The following is a 16,560-nucleotide window of genomic DNA, read 5'->3' as shown; positions in this document are numbered from 1 at the left end:
CCATCTCACAGGCCAACAGGGCGCCCCACGCCGACTTTTACCATTGTAGGATGGCCACACCAGTGCCACAACTTGCTAGACACCACCTCGGTGCCATCCGGATCTTGGCATCTCAGCGCCTTGTGGTGTCTTCTATTCAGAAAATATTCTTGCGCTACCTTTGCCCCATTCACACATCGGTCCGCTACTGACGCCATCTCACAGGCTAATGGGGCGCCCCACGCCGAGTTTCAGCATTGTAGGATGACCACACCAGTACAGCAACTTGCTAGACATCACCTCGGTGCCATCCGGATCTCGGCGCCCCACTGCAGATGAAGTGCCTCTCAACTATGAAACCACCACGGTGACATCCGGATCTTGGCGCCTTGTGCTGGTTCCGGCCTATTCACACATCGGTCCGCTACTGACGCCATCTCACAGGCTAATGGGGCGCCCCACGCCGAGTTTCAGCATTGTAGGATGACCACACCAGTACAGCAACTTGCTAGACATCACCTCGGTGCCATCCGGATCTTGGCATCTCAACGCCTAGTGGTATCTTCCATACAGAAAATATTGTTGCGCTGCCTTTGGCCCCATTCGCACATCGGTCCGCTACTGACGCCATCTCACAGGCCAACGGGGCGCCCCACGCCGACTTTTACCATTGTAGGATGGCCACACCAGTACCACAACTTGCTAGACACCACCTCGGTGCCATCCGAATCTTGGCATCTCAGCGCCTTGTGGTGTCTTCTAGTCAGAAAATATTGTTGCGCTGCCTTTGGCCCCATTCGCAAATCGGTCCGCTACTGACGCCATCTCACAGGCCAACGGGGCGCCCCACGCCGACTTTCAGCATTGTAGGATGGCCACACCAGTGCACCTTACTAGACACCACCTCGGTGCCATCCGGATCTTGGCATCTCAGCGCCTTGTGGTGTCTTCTATTCAGAAAATATTGTTGCGCTGCCTTTGGCCCCATTCGCACATCGGTCCGCTACTGACGCCATCTCACAGGCTAATGGAGCGCCCCACGCCGAGTTTCAGCATTGTAGGATGGCCACACCAGTACAGCAACTTGCTAGACATCACCTCGGTGCCATCCGGATCTTGGCATCTCAGCGCCTTGTGGTGTCTTCTAGTCAGAAAATATTGTTGCGCTGCCTTTGGCCCCATTCGCACATCGGTCCGCTACTGACACCATCTCACAGGCCAACAGGGCGCCCCACGCCGACTTTTACCATTGTAGGATGGCCACACCAGTGCCACAACTTGCTAGACACCACCTCGGTGCCATCCGGATCTTGGCATCTCAGCGCCTTGTGGTGTCTTCTATTCAGAAAATATTCTTGCGCTACCTTTGCCCCATTCACACATCGGTCCGCTACTGACGCCATCTCACAGGCTAATGGGGCGCCCCACGCCGAGTTTCAGCATTGTAGGATGACCACACCAGTACAGCAACTTGCTAGACATCACCTCGGTGCCATCCGGATCTCGGCGCCCCACTGCAGATGAAGTGCCTCTCAACTATGAAACCACCACGGTGACATCCGGATCTTGGCGCCTTGTGCTGGTTCCGGCCTATTCACACATCGGTCCGCTACTGACGCCATCTCACAGGCTAATGGGGCGCCCCACGCCGAGTTTCAGCATTGTAGGATGACCACACCAGTACAGCAACTTGCTAGACATCACCTCGGTGCCATCCGGATCTTGGCATCTCAACGCCTAGTGGTATCTTCCATACAGAAAATATTGTTGCGCTGCCTTTGGCCCCATTCGCACATCGGTCCGCTACTGACGCCATCTCACAGGCCAACGGGGCGCCCCACGCCGACTTTTACCATTGTAGGATGGCCACACCAGTACCACAACTTGCTAGACACCACCTCGGTGCCATCCGAATCTTGGCATCTCAGCGCCTTGTGGTGTCTTCTAGTCAGAAAATATTGTTGCGCTGCCTTTGGCCCCATTCGCAAATCGGTCCGCTACTGACGCCATCTCACAGGCCAACGGGGCGCCCCACGCCGACTTTCAGCATTGTAGGATGGCCACACCAGTGCACCTTACTAGACACCACCTCGGTGCCATCCGGATCTTGGCATCTCAGCGCCTTGTGGTGTCTTCTATTCAGAAAATATTGTTGCGCTGCCTTTGGCCCCATTCGCACATCGGTCCGCTACTGACGCCATCTCACAGGCTAATGGAGCGCCCCACGCCGAGTTTCAGCATTGTAGGATGGCCACACCAGTACAGCAACTTGCTAGACATCACCTCGGTGCCATCCGGATCTTGGCATCTCAGCGCCTTGTGGTGTCTTCTAGTCAGAAAATATTGTTGCGCTGCCTTTGGCCCCATTCGCACATCGGTCCGCTACTGACACCATCTCACAGGCCAACAGGGCGCCCCACGCCGACTTTTACCATTGTAGGATGGCCACACCAGTGCCACAACTTGCTAGACACCACCTCGGTGCCATCCGGATCTTGGCATCTCAGCGCCTTGTGGTGTCTTCTATTCAGAAAATATTCTTGCGCTACCTTTGCCCCATTCACACATCGGTCCGCTACTGACGCCATCTCACAGGCTAATGGGGCGCCCCACGCCGAGTTTCAGCATTGTAGGATGACCACACCAGTACAGCAACTTGCTAGACATCACCTCGGTGCCATCCGGATCTCGGCGCCCCACTGCAGATGAAGTGCCTCTCAACTATGAAACCACCACGGTGACATCCGGATCTTGGCGCCTTGTGCTGGTTCCGGCCTATTCACACATCGGTCCGCTACTGACGCCATCTCACAGGCTAATGGGGCGCCCCACGCCGAGTTTCAGCATTGTAGGATGACCACACCAGTACAGCAACTTGCTAGACATCACCTCGGTGCCATCCGGATCTTGGCATCTCAACGCCTAGTGGTATCTTCCATACAGAAAATATTGTTGCGCTGCCTTTGGCCCCATTCGCACATCGGTCCGCTACTGACGCCATCTCACAGGCCAACGGGGCGCCCCACGCCGACTTTTACCATTGTAGGATGGCCACACCAGTACCACAACTTGCTAGACACCACCTCGGTGCCATCCGAATCTTGGCATCTCAGCGCCTTGTGGTGTCTTCTAGTCAGAAAATATTGTTGCGCTGCCTTTGGCCCCATTCGCAAATCGGTCCGCTACTGACGCCATCTCACAGGCCAACGGGGCGCCCCACGCCGACTTTCAGCATTGTAGGATGGCCACACCAGTGCACCTTACTAGACACCACCTCGGTGCCATCCGGATCTTGGCATCTCAGCGCCTTGTGGTGTCTTCTATTCAGAAAATATTGTTGCGCTGCCTTTGGCCCCATTCGCACATCGGTCCGCTACTGACGCCATCTCACAGGCTAATGGAGCGCCCCACGCCGAGTTTCAGCATTGTAGGATGGCCACACCAGTACAGCAACTTGCTAGACATCACCTCGGTGCCATCCGGATCTTGGCATCTCAGCGCCTTGTGGTGTCTTCTAGTCAGAAAATATTGTTGCGCTGCCTTTGGCCCCATTCGCACATCGGTCCGCTACTGACACCATCTCACAGGCCAACAGGGCGCCCCACGCCGACTTTTACCATTGTAGGATGGCCACACCAGTGCCACAACTTGCTAGACACCACCTCGGTGCCATCCGGATCTTGGCATCTCAGCGCCTTGTGGTGTCTTCTATTCAGAAAATATTCTTGCGCTACCTTTGCCCCATTCACACATCGGTCCGCTACTGACGCCATCTCACAGGCTAATGGGGCGCCCCACGCCGAGTTTCAGCATTGTAGGATGACCACACCAGTACAGCAACTTGCTAGACATCACCTCGGTGCCATCCGGATCTCGGCGCCCCACTGCAGATGAAGTGCCTCTCAACTATGAAACCACCACGGTGACATCCGGATCTTGGCGCCTTGTGCTGGTTCCGGCCTATTCACACATCGGTCCGCTACTGACGCCATCTCACAGGCTAATGGGGCGCCCCACGCCGAGTTTCAGCATTGTAGGATGACCACACCAGTACAGCAACTTGCTAGACATCACCTCGGTGCCATCCGGATCTTGGCATCTCAACGCCTAGTGGTATCTTCCATACAGAAAATATTGTTGCGCTGCCTTTGGCCCCATTCGCACATCGGTCCGCTACTGACGCCATCTCACAGGCCAACGGGGCGCCCCACGCCGACTTTTACCATTGTAGGATGGCCACACCAGTACCACAACTTGCTAGACACCACCTCGGTGCCATCCGAATCTTGGCATCTCAGCGCCTTGTGGTGTCTTCTAGTCAGAAAATATTGTTGCGCTGCCTTTGGCCCCATTCGCAAATCGGTCCGCTACTGACGCCATCTCACAGGCCAACGGGGCGCCCCACGCCGACTGACGCCGCCTCACGTGCCAACGTATTTTCTCCGCATTTTATACCCTATGCCGCATAACAGGTCATGTGACTTGTTTATAAAACTTTTCATTGGTTCATTTTACTTTTGGTTTCCTAATGATGGAAGGCTTGATCATATGACCTAAAAACAACACTTTTCATTGGATGAAAACTTTTTTTTTTCCCCAAACGATGAAAGCCCCACCTTGTTTCTGGATGTTTCAGACTGAAGCTGGCGTCAGCATGAGAGCACCACCATCTCGTAGCTCCGTCGTGGTCATTCCGCGAGCAATCATGGCAGCCGCTCCCCACCAGAAGCCTACAGGAGTCGGGGGCCCCCAAAACTTTTGATGAATCCTCAAGGCGGAGGGGACGCTTTCGAGAATGGGGTCCAAGACCTAGCAGACAAGCGTCCGATTTCCAAGGTGTCCCAGGGCCATTTCAGTGGACCAGGCCCAAAAAGGAAACAGCCTGCCGCAATTTTGAGAGTCCTGTGACAGCCGCCTATCGCTGCACCGCAAGAGTGGGCGCAACTCAGCTGAATTGCGGCTTTTGACACAGTGGACCAAAAGCGGACGGAATGGCAACTGAAACGGTAAAGGGGCGCCCCACTACAACAGACGAGACTCCACCTGGAGAGGCCCGTTCACGCCGCCTCCCCCGGGGCGCCCCACGCCGTTATTCGGAGCAGCATTGTAGGATACCAAAACCAGTGCGGCAACTTACTGGACATCACCTTGGTGCCATCGTTCTGCTGCCTTGGAACTATTCGCACAACAGTTTGCTACTGATGACCCACCCCCCGCGACGCCCCACGCCAGAAATCTGGACGTTGTGCTGCGTTGGGACTATTCGCACAGCCGACCGCTACTTCGTTGTTTTTCCCTAAAAATGTTTATATGTTATTACTGTTTTTGTTTTCTTGTATATATTTATAAGTTATTAAAGTTTTATAATCTTACTACTTTGTTGGAGTGCTATATATTTTTAATGTGACACATAATTGTAAAAACTTTGATGTACAAAGAGTCATCCCTGGAATCTTCCGCTTCAGGCTCGGTCCCCTCCCCAATCACAATACAGGATGGTTTTCAGATAATAGGAACGCGTCTGCTGTGACGGATCTCATCGAGTGTGGGCCTTGATCTACTATAACTCCTTTGAAGAGGGGTGATTCTTTACAGCTGGGGCCATAAACTACATCTGCAGGGCTAGCTGATACCCTAGGACCGGCCTGGACAATCGGACACAGAGGAAAAGGAGTGTCAGAGGGTGCGGTAGTGAATAGGGCGAAAGGGAGGTGTCGGGCGTGCACAGGGTGTGATTCTCAGGGAAGAGCAGCGCAGATGGGGGGTGGTTTATTACCCATGCATAAGACAGAGAGCGGGGGTGACCACTGCCTGGGGGAGATGCTTGCGAGGGTGGGGAGCCATGCTAAGGATCGACAGCGTGCACAGAGTGGGTCTGGTCAAGGCATCTAAAATGACTGCCGTGCACGACAAAAGTGTGGCATTTGAAAAAAGGCAAGATGGCGCAGACAATGTTTTTCAACACTTCCTGATTTCCTTCGAATCGAACGTTAACAGACGTTGGGGCATATTACCAAAGTTAAGCGATATTTATCCCTAACGATGCTTAGCAACGATTTTTTTACCGCTAAGCATCGTCAGAAATTATCGCAGATAAACCTTGCTATTATCAAGGTTTATCGCAAATACGATAAAAAACGACCGCAATACATTAATATCGCTGAAAACTCAGCGATATTCATGCATTACCGAGCTAATGCTCTTAGCCATGTTATCCACCTCCCATTGGATAACATGGCTAAGAACTGCTCAGGGCAGGTGCTAGCTTTTGGAGATATTCGCGCTTATCGCGAATATTTCCAAAAGTTGATAATAGGAGATAGCGATGTTAGCGACTGTTTCCAGTCGCTAACATCTTGGCATGCCCACTTTGCATGTCATTAGTGATAAATATCACTCACATGCAAAGTGGGGCCCAAGATGGTCGCTATCTCCTACTAGCCGTTGCTAACTGGTGTTAGCAACAGCTAGGTAATACAGATATAATTTTATCTCCGCGAAGCGGAGCGCTGTTACAGATATATATCTTGTTTTTGAACGTTAATTTCTCAAAATCCACTGAAGCACATATATTGAGACCTAGCAAAGGCACATCGAGCTACCAGTCCCTACAATTTTGCCAAGTTTCGTGCAAATCCATTCAGCCATTTTATTATTATTATTTTTTTTTTTGCCCCGCGGGGCCCTTTTAAAACCTCCACATCAAACCTAAGAGGTCAAGGAGGATCTACTATGCCCCCTTATGGTCATTTGCCCCTTCGCTTTGGCCTCCTCTTGTCTCTCGATCCTACCGAGAGACAAGATGGCGGCCGCTACGGACTGTTTGCAATGTTTACAGACGCCGGAGAACCAATCAGCTTCGCAAACCTCCGTTACGCGAAGCGGAGCGCTGTTACAGATATATATCTTTTTTTGAACGTTAATTTCTCAAAATCCACTGGAGCACATATATTGAGACCTAGCAAAGGCACATCGGGCTACCAGTCCCTAATATTTTACCAAGTTTCGTGCAAATCCATTCAGCCGTTTTATTATTATTATTATTTTTTTTTGCCCCGCGGGGCCCTTTTAAAACCTCCACATCAAACCTAGGGGGTCAGCGAGGATCTACTATGCCCCCTTATGGTCATTTGCCCCTTCGCTTTGGCCTCCTCTTGTCTCTCGATCCTACCGAGAGACAAGATGGCGGCCGCTACGGACTGTTTGGAATGTTCACAGACGCCGGAGAACCAATCTGCTTCGCTTCACAAAGCTCCGTACCGCGAAAAGTCCGCGAACCGGAGCGCTGCCCGGTCCGCTGTTACAGATGTATATCTTTTTTTGAACGTTAATTTCTCAAAATCCACTGGAGCACATATATTGAGACCTAGCAAAGGCACATCGGGCTACCAGTCCCTACAATTTTGCCAAGTTTCGTGCAAATCTATTCAGCCGTTCGGGCTAAAAGTGAGGCCAACCGCCCTATGGAAAACTCAATGTCAAAAACACATTTTGGGACCCCCCTTTTTTCTCTGCCCCCCCTTGACGAACCCCCCCCAAATTTTCAAGGGCTGCTCAGAAACAAAATGTGCCATTTTCCTGAAAATTTCAGCCAATTCCGTCCACAAACGCCAAAGTTATTAGACATAGAATTTTCAAAAATCCCATAGAGAAAAAATCCTAACTATATATACCTACTGGCGACCGCCAGTAGGTAATATATATATATATATATATATATATATATATATATATATATATATATATATATATATATATATATATATATATATATATATTACTTCTCCACTTTTGATCAGTGGATGCAGAAAATGATTACTGATGTCTCATGGGTTGGATGTGCCCTTCAATTCAGAAATAAATGGGGCTATTGAGCTACATTAACAAAAGTTACTTATGGAGGTGGGAGGGCACATAGCCCGATCTACTCCATGCCTATGTGAGGCAAGTTTCAAGTCTGACCTTGACTGATCTTTTGTTAATATATATAGATAGTTTTTGAAAGCTACCAAAGCATAGAAATATGCAACTCTGGTGCATCCTGGCTTATGACCAACATATCTGTTGTTGCTCTAATTATTTATCCTGTTTTATCCTCCACCTACATTCTTTGCTTTTTAAAATGTTTTCCTTTAAGCTGTCTAAATATAACCTTTTTCCTTTTATATTCTCTATGAAAATATCAAACTAAATTCATTACTAACTTATTGCATATATGATGCCTTCTATTGCATTGCATATATGATGCCTTCTATTGTATTGATTATATTTATAGATGTGTACTTCAGTAAAAGTAAAAACAGTGACACCCTGGGGCCTATCCAGGTACATTATGTATATCTACATGGCAGGAATCTGTCTTCTGAACTATTTTTCATTGCTGTTGGCTAGAAGTGGATGATGATGGGGATACAGTGTTATTCCATTTCATTAGAACCTTTGTCAGTAGCTCAGGAAATCATATTCCTAGAAAATATTTGTGAACTGCATTTTAGCTCTAGCAAATATGCATGTGTACATTTGCTCATGTGAAACACTGCCAAACACCCCCCCCCCCCAACCCTCTCTGTAAGGGAAAATATTAGTCGACCGGATGACAACCCGTAAAACAAGCAAGTAAGTAAGTTTGCACAGACTCAAAAGAGCATTCCCCATTGGGGAACTATTGCTTACCGCCATCTCCAGCCTCAGTATGTGGATCTGCAGAAAGGTGGCAAAATAAGGGAATTGCTAGTATTCAAACCCTACTATGGTATGAGCTCTGGCATAATCAGAGAGGCTATTATTAGAGCTCCTATATAATAAGATTACTGCTGTAATGTATTGCCGAAATACATGGCACCAATGGGACAAGTGGCTTTTGTTACAGGAAAAGTAGATTCATGAAGCAACCTGTCCCATGAACATGTAGATATTTTATTAAATTCCACACCCCTGTGTGGTCAGTTCTCTCTCTGTTTGTCTTTGGTGTGCATCTGCATTCTCTATAACCTGATCAGGATCTTCATAATCAACATATACAACCATGCAAATGACACAGAATGGATTTTCAAATGTCATCCCTCCAATGAGGAGCTGGAAATGGCCTTCTCATGTTTTTAGCTAACTTGATAACTGCAAGTTTTCTTGAAGATTGAGATCTTGCTCATTAGAGCCCTGCACAGAGATGGCCAACTAAAATCTATCCATTGCAACTAGAACCAATATCCCTGAAAATACTAACTGGGAAAAACGGAGCTTAATTATAGAATACTTATGCCCCCTCGATTTCTCAAGTGGGAAAACTTGACCTTTTGCTTTCTTCATCTAAACCAAATAGTGATTTTTCCCTACTGACCTTTCATCTCAGGATATAGGGTATTGTCATACGTATCCAATAACTGTTTGACTACACCAATACAGCAAATCATGCTTTCCCTCCATGTTCTCTCCAACCCCTAGAATTTCTGCAAAGTATCTCTACACAAATTCGTGTTCAACATAATGATCACCCCTGTTCTGATGCTCCTGCAATGGATACTGGTGCGTTTGGATTCGAAATTGAACACTTAGCATTGATCCAAAAAACTTTAATAAATATATGCCTGTTTTACTTTGTCATTAGTTTAATTGCTAGGAACTAAGCTGTTCCCTTCTGTTCATGTACCCTTTGAAGTGTCACCAGGTCAAGAATTATGAACTCACAATTACCCCAGGATCTCGGCTGCATTACAAATCACTACTGTCGTGAAGGCATTTTAAACTTTTTTGCTCAATTTAGCCGAATAAATTAGTTGTGTTTTGATGTTAGTTTCTGTGTATTGCCGAAACATCATGCTTGTTATAAATGTTGCGCTTATTAGGATACCATAGCATATTATGTGCTCATAAGGCATAATTTCATGTGTCAATAGATCAATATCTGATAACTTACTAACTTCCAATTTTTAGGTTTGTCCTTGGAGAAATCATGAGATATCCAAGCGGAGAGGCTTACAGCCAGATTCATCAATGTCCCGTTTTGCGAGTCCTTAATAGCGATTATTAAGGAATCGCTATTAAAGACTCGCAAAACGGGATTCATGTAGAAATGGCAAAATAAATTGCGATTTCTACAGCTTCTTTATTTGCGATTAGCAAATTGCTAATCGCAAATAAGGAATAACTACCCATTCAGGCCCATAGGAATGAATGGGGAGTCAAATTCAAATATCTTTATTCAGCACTTAAAAAGATACCATAAAAGTACATAAAAACATTTTAAAAAAACACGTTAAAATGATTAAAAAGAAGGAGGAGGGGCATAAAATTCATATCTGCGATTTTCTATTATCAGTCTAATTATAAAACGTTACAATCATTTGCTTCTCTTGTTTTCCTTAACCTCGTGGCCACCTTAATAAAACTTATTATACAAAGCAATGTATGAGCGTCTGAGGCTTTCTGCAAGAACAGTAGAGTTGCTTTTGCCTGTTTGAATTTAGCCTTTTTAAGAATCCCCACCAGGAACTTATGTCTAGGGGCTGCATAAAATGAGCATAACAGTACAAAGTGAAGGGTATCCTGCGGAGACCTACTGTCGCAGCCGCAGGTACCCTTCATCTCCACTGATGAGGTAAATCCAGAGGGTACAGACAATAAATGATGTAACATGTTAAATCTAAAACGGGTCATGTAAAATCTGTCCTGTGCATTGTACATCACTGATAGATATGGTTCCATCCCATGTTCCATTTTGAGTAGGCTGTAGGACAAAACTGTAGATTTGCATTTTTCGGTGACGGCCCTACTTGTAGATGCCCATTTACCGAACAGTTTTTTGACCAAAGACTTATCCTGAGCGTTTAAGGTTTCAGGTGCAGTAAAAAGATTTTTACAGCCAATTGCCTCCAAGGAGTCTTTTACATATTTTATCCAAGGGATATGGGTCCCTTTATCACGATTCAGGCAGTCTCTAATGATTTGTCTGCTAAGACCGGCCTCTGGATTAGTCCAGATTTTAATCCAGGCCAAGAGCGGCCTGATCTTTATTCGGTCTTCAATGTAGGGTTCACCCAGTTCTTCGTGTGTAATGTAAGATGGGGTACTCTGTGGCACTTTCAATATCCTCTTAAAGAACTTATTTCCTCCACCTGGATCTGGTACATGTGTGTATTTGTGAAACCCCACACTTCTGAGCCATAGACTGCTTTGGCACAGCATATCGACCTATACAAGTTTAGTACTTGTTTGGGCGACCATCTACCCAGTCTTCTCCCATAACCCATTATAGCCCCTGACGACGCCACCAGTTTTGCCGCGTGTTTAACCGTCAGGGGTTTAAAATCTAATCGCTCATCAAATAATACGCCTAGGTAGCAAAAGGACTGGATCAGGCCTATTTTGTGGGAGCCAATCCTATAGACAAATTTCCTCTTTGTTCTTACCCCAATTGACATGACATAAGACTTTTCCAGATTAGCTGACAGGTCAAGTGTGGCCATGAAGTTAACAAAACCATCGATCAGCCTCTGCAGCCCCCGCGGTGTTCGGGCTAGCAACACCGCGTCGTCCGCGTAAAGCAGAACGGGCACCGGACGATGACCTATTTGGGGAGAATCCACACTTAATTTGGCTAGTTCCCTATCCAGATTATTGATATATGGAAAATAAAAACGGGGCTAAAATGCAGCCCTGCCGCACTCCGCGTGTACATAGAAATGGTGCGGTTTTACTTCCATCTTGATTGTAGCGAACCGTTGCTGATGTATTCCAGTGTAGGGCCTTAAGAATGTCAACTAACTCTTGCTCCACCCCTAGGCTTATCATCAGTGCCCATAATTTTTCTCTATTCACGCAGTCGAAGTCCGCGGAAAGGTCCGTAAACCCCAGGTGGATGGCCCCCTTACTGGCAATGGTATACTTAGCGATCAAGAGGTATAAGTTCAGGCACTGATCGGTGGTTGACCTTCCCACCCTGAACCCATATTGGATATCTGAAATTATATGATTTTCCTCCGCCCAATCTTGTAAACGGTTTAAAATGGCACGGCCCAGCACCTTCGCCGTGACATCAATTAGAGATATGGGACGATAACATTGGGGATCATCCCGATTCCCTTTTTTGAAGATTGGTACAATAGTCGCCGAGGACCAAGAGCGGGGCAGCCCTGCCACGACTGCCTCGTTCAAGACCCTCGTGAGAATGGGAGGCCACAGTTCCATATTACTCAGGTAGCGATCAGGGGGTATGCCGTCAGGGCCGGGTGCTTTATTTTTAGTTAGCCCCAAGATTGCCAGTTTCACTTCTGCCATAGAAAAGTCTAACCGTGCAGTCAATTCTGGCCTCTCCCCTTCCATCTTGGTTTATTTTCCCTGTGTGGTTATACAAACTCTGAAAATGGGAATGCCACTGTGCTGGTAAAATGGTATTCAAAATTTGTGGTGCAATTGGGTCCTGGAAGCAAGGCTTATTTATAACTTTCCAGAACCCGGACAGGTCTCCTCTTTCTGCCGCCTCCTTTAAGTCCTCCCAGGCTTGTCTTTGAAGACTATCTTTACGGGATTTCAGAGCCTTTTTATATAATAGTCTGCATTGGGCTATTCGGATATTGTCCCTAGCGTGCTGTTTAGGCTATATTTAAGATCTTTATGTGCCTTGATGCACTCCTTGTCAAACCAGCGAGATGTAATGGCTGGTTCGCCTCTTTTAGTAGTCTTTAGTAGACCGTCGACAAGACGTGCCATTTCTTCGAATGCGGTAACCACCGTTACACCCTCGCTGTTTGGGTCAAGGCATACGTTTATAGCATCTAGCCCTGCAGTTACGAAATTCCTATAAAATTTATCTCCATCTATCTTAGCCCATCTAAGCCTCCTTCCCTGGTCTACCACCTTTTCTAGTGAGTCTACTCTATTAGGTGGGTTCTTGAAATTTAGACATTTTAGTTCCATGACCAAAGGGTTATGGTCACTAAAAATGCTGGTTTGAATTGCCACACTACTAATCCACTTTATGAGTGTGGGGGAAACCATAATGAAGTCTATATAAGAGTGACCACCTCTACCCTTAAAGGTTGGGCTAGGTTCCCCACTGCTACCTATCTCAATCAGGTCCATCGTGTGCACCAAGTTGTGCCTTTTCATCACCTTATCTATTTCCCACCCCTCTGCAGAGTGTACAAAGTGTGGTCCTTTTGACACTGTGCACCGCGACCAGTCCTTATTCAGTGGCCTCAGATTCCCACAGAAGTGACAGTTAAAGTCCCCTACGAGAATTACGCACGGGGCAGCTGCTACATTTGTTAGTGCTAGCTGAGCATCTAAGCGGGAATCTAATTCTTTTATTACCTTTCCTCTGCTATTTGTGCCTACCGCGTTGTACCAATTTACCAATAAAAGGTTAAATCCTTTCCATCGGTAACCTATCGCCTGCATGTTATGTGAATTCCAATTATGGTTGGACCATACCCCTTGTATGCGAAGGTCTACATATATCAGTAGGCCTCCAATCGCTCTCCCTGATGAAGACCTTACCGCAGGGACTGAGAAACACTTTAACCCCTCAATGAAATAATTGTTGGGATCAGTCACCCAAGTCTCCTGCAAGCATATGATTTGGAAACTGGTGATATACTGTCTCCATTCTTGGCCCTCATATTTTGCCGCCAAACCTGCTATGTTCCACGATATGACTCTGAGACCGTCCTGCCCGCCCAACATGTTTGCCCCATCCCCTAATGGAAGGGTTTTCCTATCCTCCACAGTTTTTGTGTCATTTAATGCGGCTACATTATCTGTATTTGGACTTTCTAATTTCTCTGGAGCAGATCTAACCCTCCTATCTTTCCTACATGCCTTATGCTCTATACCCCGTATCCCCCTTTCTTGCTCTCGGAAATCCTTCTCATTGGCTCCCTTACTACTACTTTCCTCGGGGGTGGTGGGTAATGATATGTTTCCCATCCATATGGACCCTTTACCAGGTAATCCCCTTGCAGATTCCAATGGACATGTTACATCCCCGGAGAGTCAATCCACCTCATCTAGTACACAGAACCTATTCCAGTGGGTATATAGAGGGGTAGCCAGGTTGTATGCGGTTGTACCCTCCCCAGGAGCTCGCCACTGTTGCACTCTGTTTTGGGGGCCATAATAGTCCCTACTGACACAGGCCCTGTTTATATGCATTGGTCTCTGTGAGGTAGTTGGATAAAAGTATGACAAGTGCAATGGGTATATCTGGGTGTTTGGGCTACCTGAGGGGGCATCACATATATAATTCACTGCAAATGGGTCCCTAAAATGTATTATTATAATGTCTCCTGCCACCGGTTGTAATCCCTTCCCAATCCACTCCCCTCTTCTGGCGGCAAGTATTTCCCCCGAGATGTTTGGGGGTAGCGGTCTATTCACCTTTAACCATTGCACACACTTGTTTTTTAGCTCAGAGTGGTTTTCTCTTTTCCCTTCCTTTAAAGGCGGGACGCCTGTTAATACTACAACAAAGGGCAAGGCTTCCGGAGGGAGGTTTATAGTCGGGAAGCGAACTGGGCCTGGTTTGTCTGTGACATTTTTGGGCAAGGTATTTTTGATCACATTATTACTCTCCTTCGGGTTGGGGCCCTTTTTACCATGTGCGGAAATAGATTTTTCCGCTCCCCGGTGGGTAAGGTCGTGAGGGGTAGTAGTGGCACAAGGGAGTAAGGGAGCTCTGATGTTATTAGAAGTGGTGAGTTGTGTTCCCATCTTTGAGTTAGTTGTGGAAGGGTTAACTGCTGTAGCCACCTTATCCCTGTGTGTGTTGTTTGGTATGTCCTTTTCCTGCTCTGCCGAGGCAGGGATTCCGACGGAAACCACCTGCTTTGCCGTTCCTACCCCCCTGTTATTTATTATAGAGGTTAGTCTATCAATCTTTGACACCAGGGGTTTAATATGCGTGATAATAGTTTGTTCCAAACTTGCCTGTAAGTCTGCTACCATGTTTGCCACCCAACAGGGTATACCAGATATAGTATTAGGTATTGGTGTTACTAGGTTATGATTGTTAGTATGGTTTTTTCCCTTTTTCTTATTTACCAAAATTTCTTTATTCCTTCTCTGACCTGTGTTACTTATTATCGGCTTTTCTGGTGCAGGGGGAGGAGTTAGATCTATAGGAGTTTCCTCGATCACTATGGGGGTCCCTGAAGGTGCCTGTTCACAGGGGAGATCGGCATAAGAGGACATTAGGCAGAAACTTATGTCTGGAACGTCTGTTACAGCCACTGAAAAGTCCCCTCCTAAGTCTTGGATAGATACACTAGGCGGGAGAGAGAGCCTTCTTTCGGTGTTTACAATTGCCGTAGCTACTACCCCTATAGTTTGTTGCAGCATCTTATCTATTGCTGTTAAGCTAGGTAAGGGCTGAGGTGTATCTGCTTTCAGTCTGGAGTTTGAACGTAGCGTAGGCATCTTAGCGTTTTTGGTCACCTTCCTCATTCTTAAAAGAATCAAATGCTTGTCAGATTTATGGGATGTCCTCACCCGGTGGAGGTTATCTCTTTCGAAATTGGAAGACTGTGCAGTTCGTCCAAGCGCTTATGGGGCCACGGAGCTTTATAACAAAGTTCACAGTAACTTTGGGTGAGTACGGTGTCCTCACAGTGATCCAGTAACGAAAAGTTAGGGAGTAAGCCCAGCCCAGCCTCCTCCGGCCTCGGAGGGCCCGCCCTTTGCCCGGGCTTCGCCCGGCGCTACCCGCGCGCGTCCCGCGACGCGGGGGCTCTCGCTGTACTAAGAGCACCTCCGGGGGCGGGACAGGGCGTGCGCGACTTCCGGTCGCGAAGGGGCCGCTGGGGGATGTAGTCCCCATTCCTCCGTGCGCTGTCCGGCAAGATGGGCGTCAGGGTGCAGTGAGGCGGCAAAGAGGCTGCAGACGGCAGCAGTAATCACCGCGGGAGAGAAGCGCTGCTCCTTGGCTCTCCCCCGCAACACCCAGGTCAGTGTGCGCAAGTCCCCCGCTCCCCCGGGGCTCTTGCTGTACTAAGAGCACCTCCGGGGGCGGGACAGGGCGTGCGCGACTTCCGGTCGCGAAGGGGGCGCTGGGGGATGTAGTCTCCGTTCCTCCGTGCGCTGTCCGGCAAGATGGGCGTCAGGGTGCAGTGAGGCGGCAAAGAGGCTGCAGACGGCAGCGGTAATCACCGCGGGAGAGAAGCACTGCTCCTTGGCTCTCCCCCGCAACTCCCAGGTCAGTGTGCGCAAGTCATTCCTTATTTGCGATTAGCAATTTGCTAATCGCAAATAAGGATGCGATTTCAAGGGTCCAAAGGACACCCTGTAGCACCCCTGAAATGAAAATGTAGACTGATGTTGAGCACACACATGTCCAAAGGACATGTGTGTGTGTAACATACAACTTAGAAAAATGCACTTTAGGGCATTTTTCTAAGTTTTCGCTATTTACCACGAAGTCAGACTTCGCGGTAAATAGCGGCCAACAATTGCGAATTCGCAATTCTGAAATGGTTCATGAATTGCATTTAAGGAATCTCAAATAGAGATTCCTTAAATGCAATTCCTCGCAATATAGCGATTTCGCATTTTGCGATTTTTGCATTTGGGATGGTGAATCCCAAATGCAAA

General features: G+C 47.7%; 1 protein-coding gene across 3 annotated transcripts in view; it reads left to right on the top strand.

Annotated features, from left to right (window-relative positions):
- Positions 1-16,560, top strand: part of LCA5 (lebercilin LCA5) — a 271,514-nt gene that overhangs the window by 208,068 nt on the left and 46,886 nt on the right. The window lies entirely within an intron of this gene.

Source organism: Lissotriton helveticus, chromosome 6 (genome assembly GCF_964261635.1).
Source record: "Lissotriton helveticus chromosome 6, aLisHel1.1, whole genome shotgun sequence".
Classification (NCBI taxonomy): domain Eukaryota; kingdom Metazoa; phylum Chordata; class Amphibia; order Caudata; family Salamandridae; genus Lissotriton; species Lissotriton helveticus.
The sequence above is the reverse complement of the archived record's forward strand: the minus strand, read 5'-3'. Positions and strand labels throughout refer to the sequence as shown.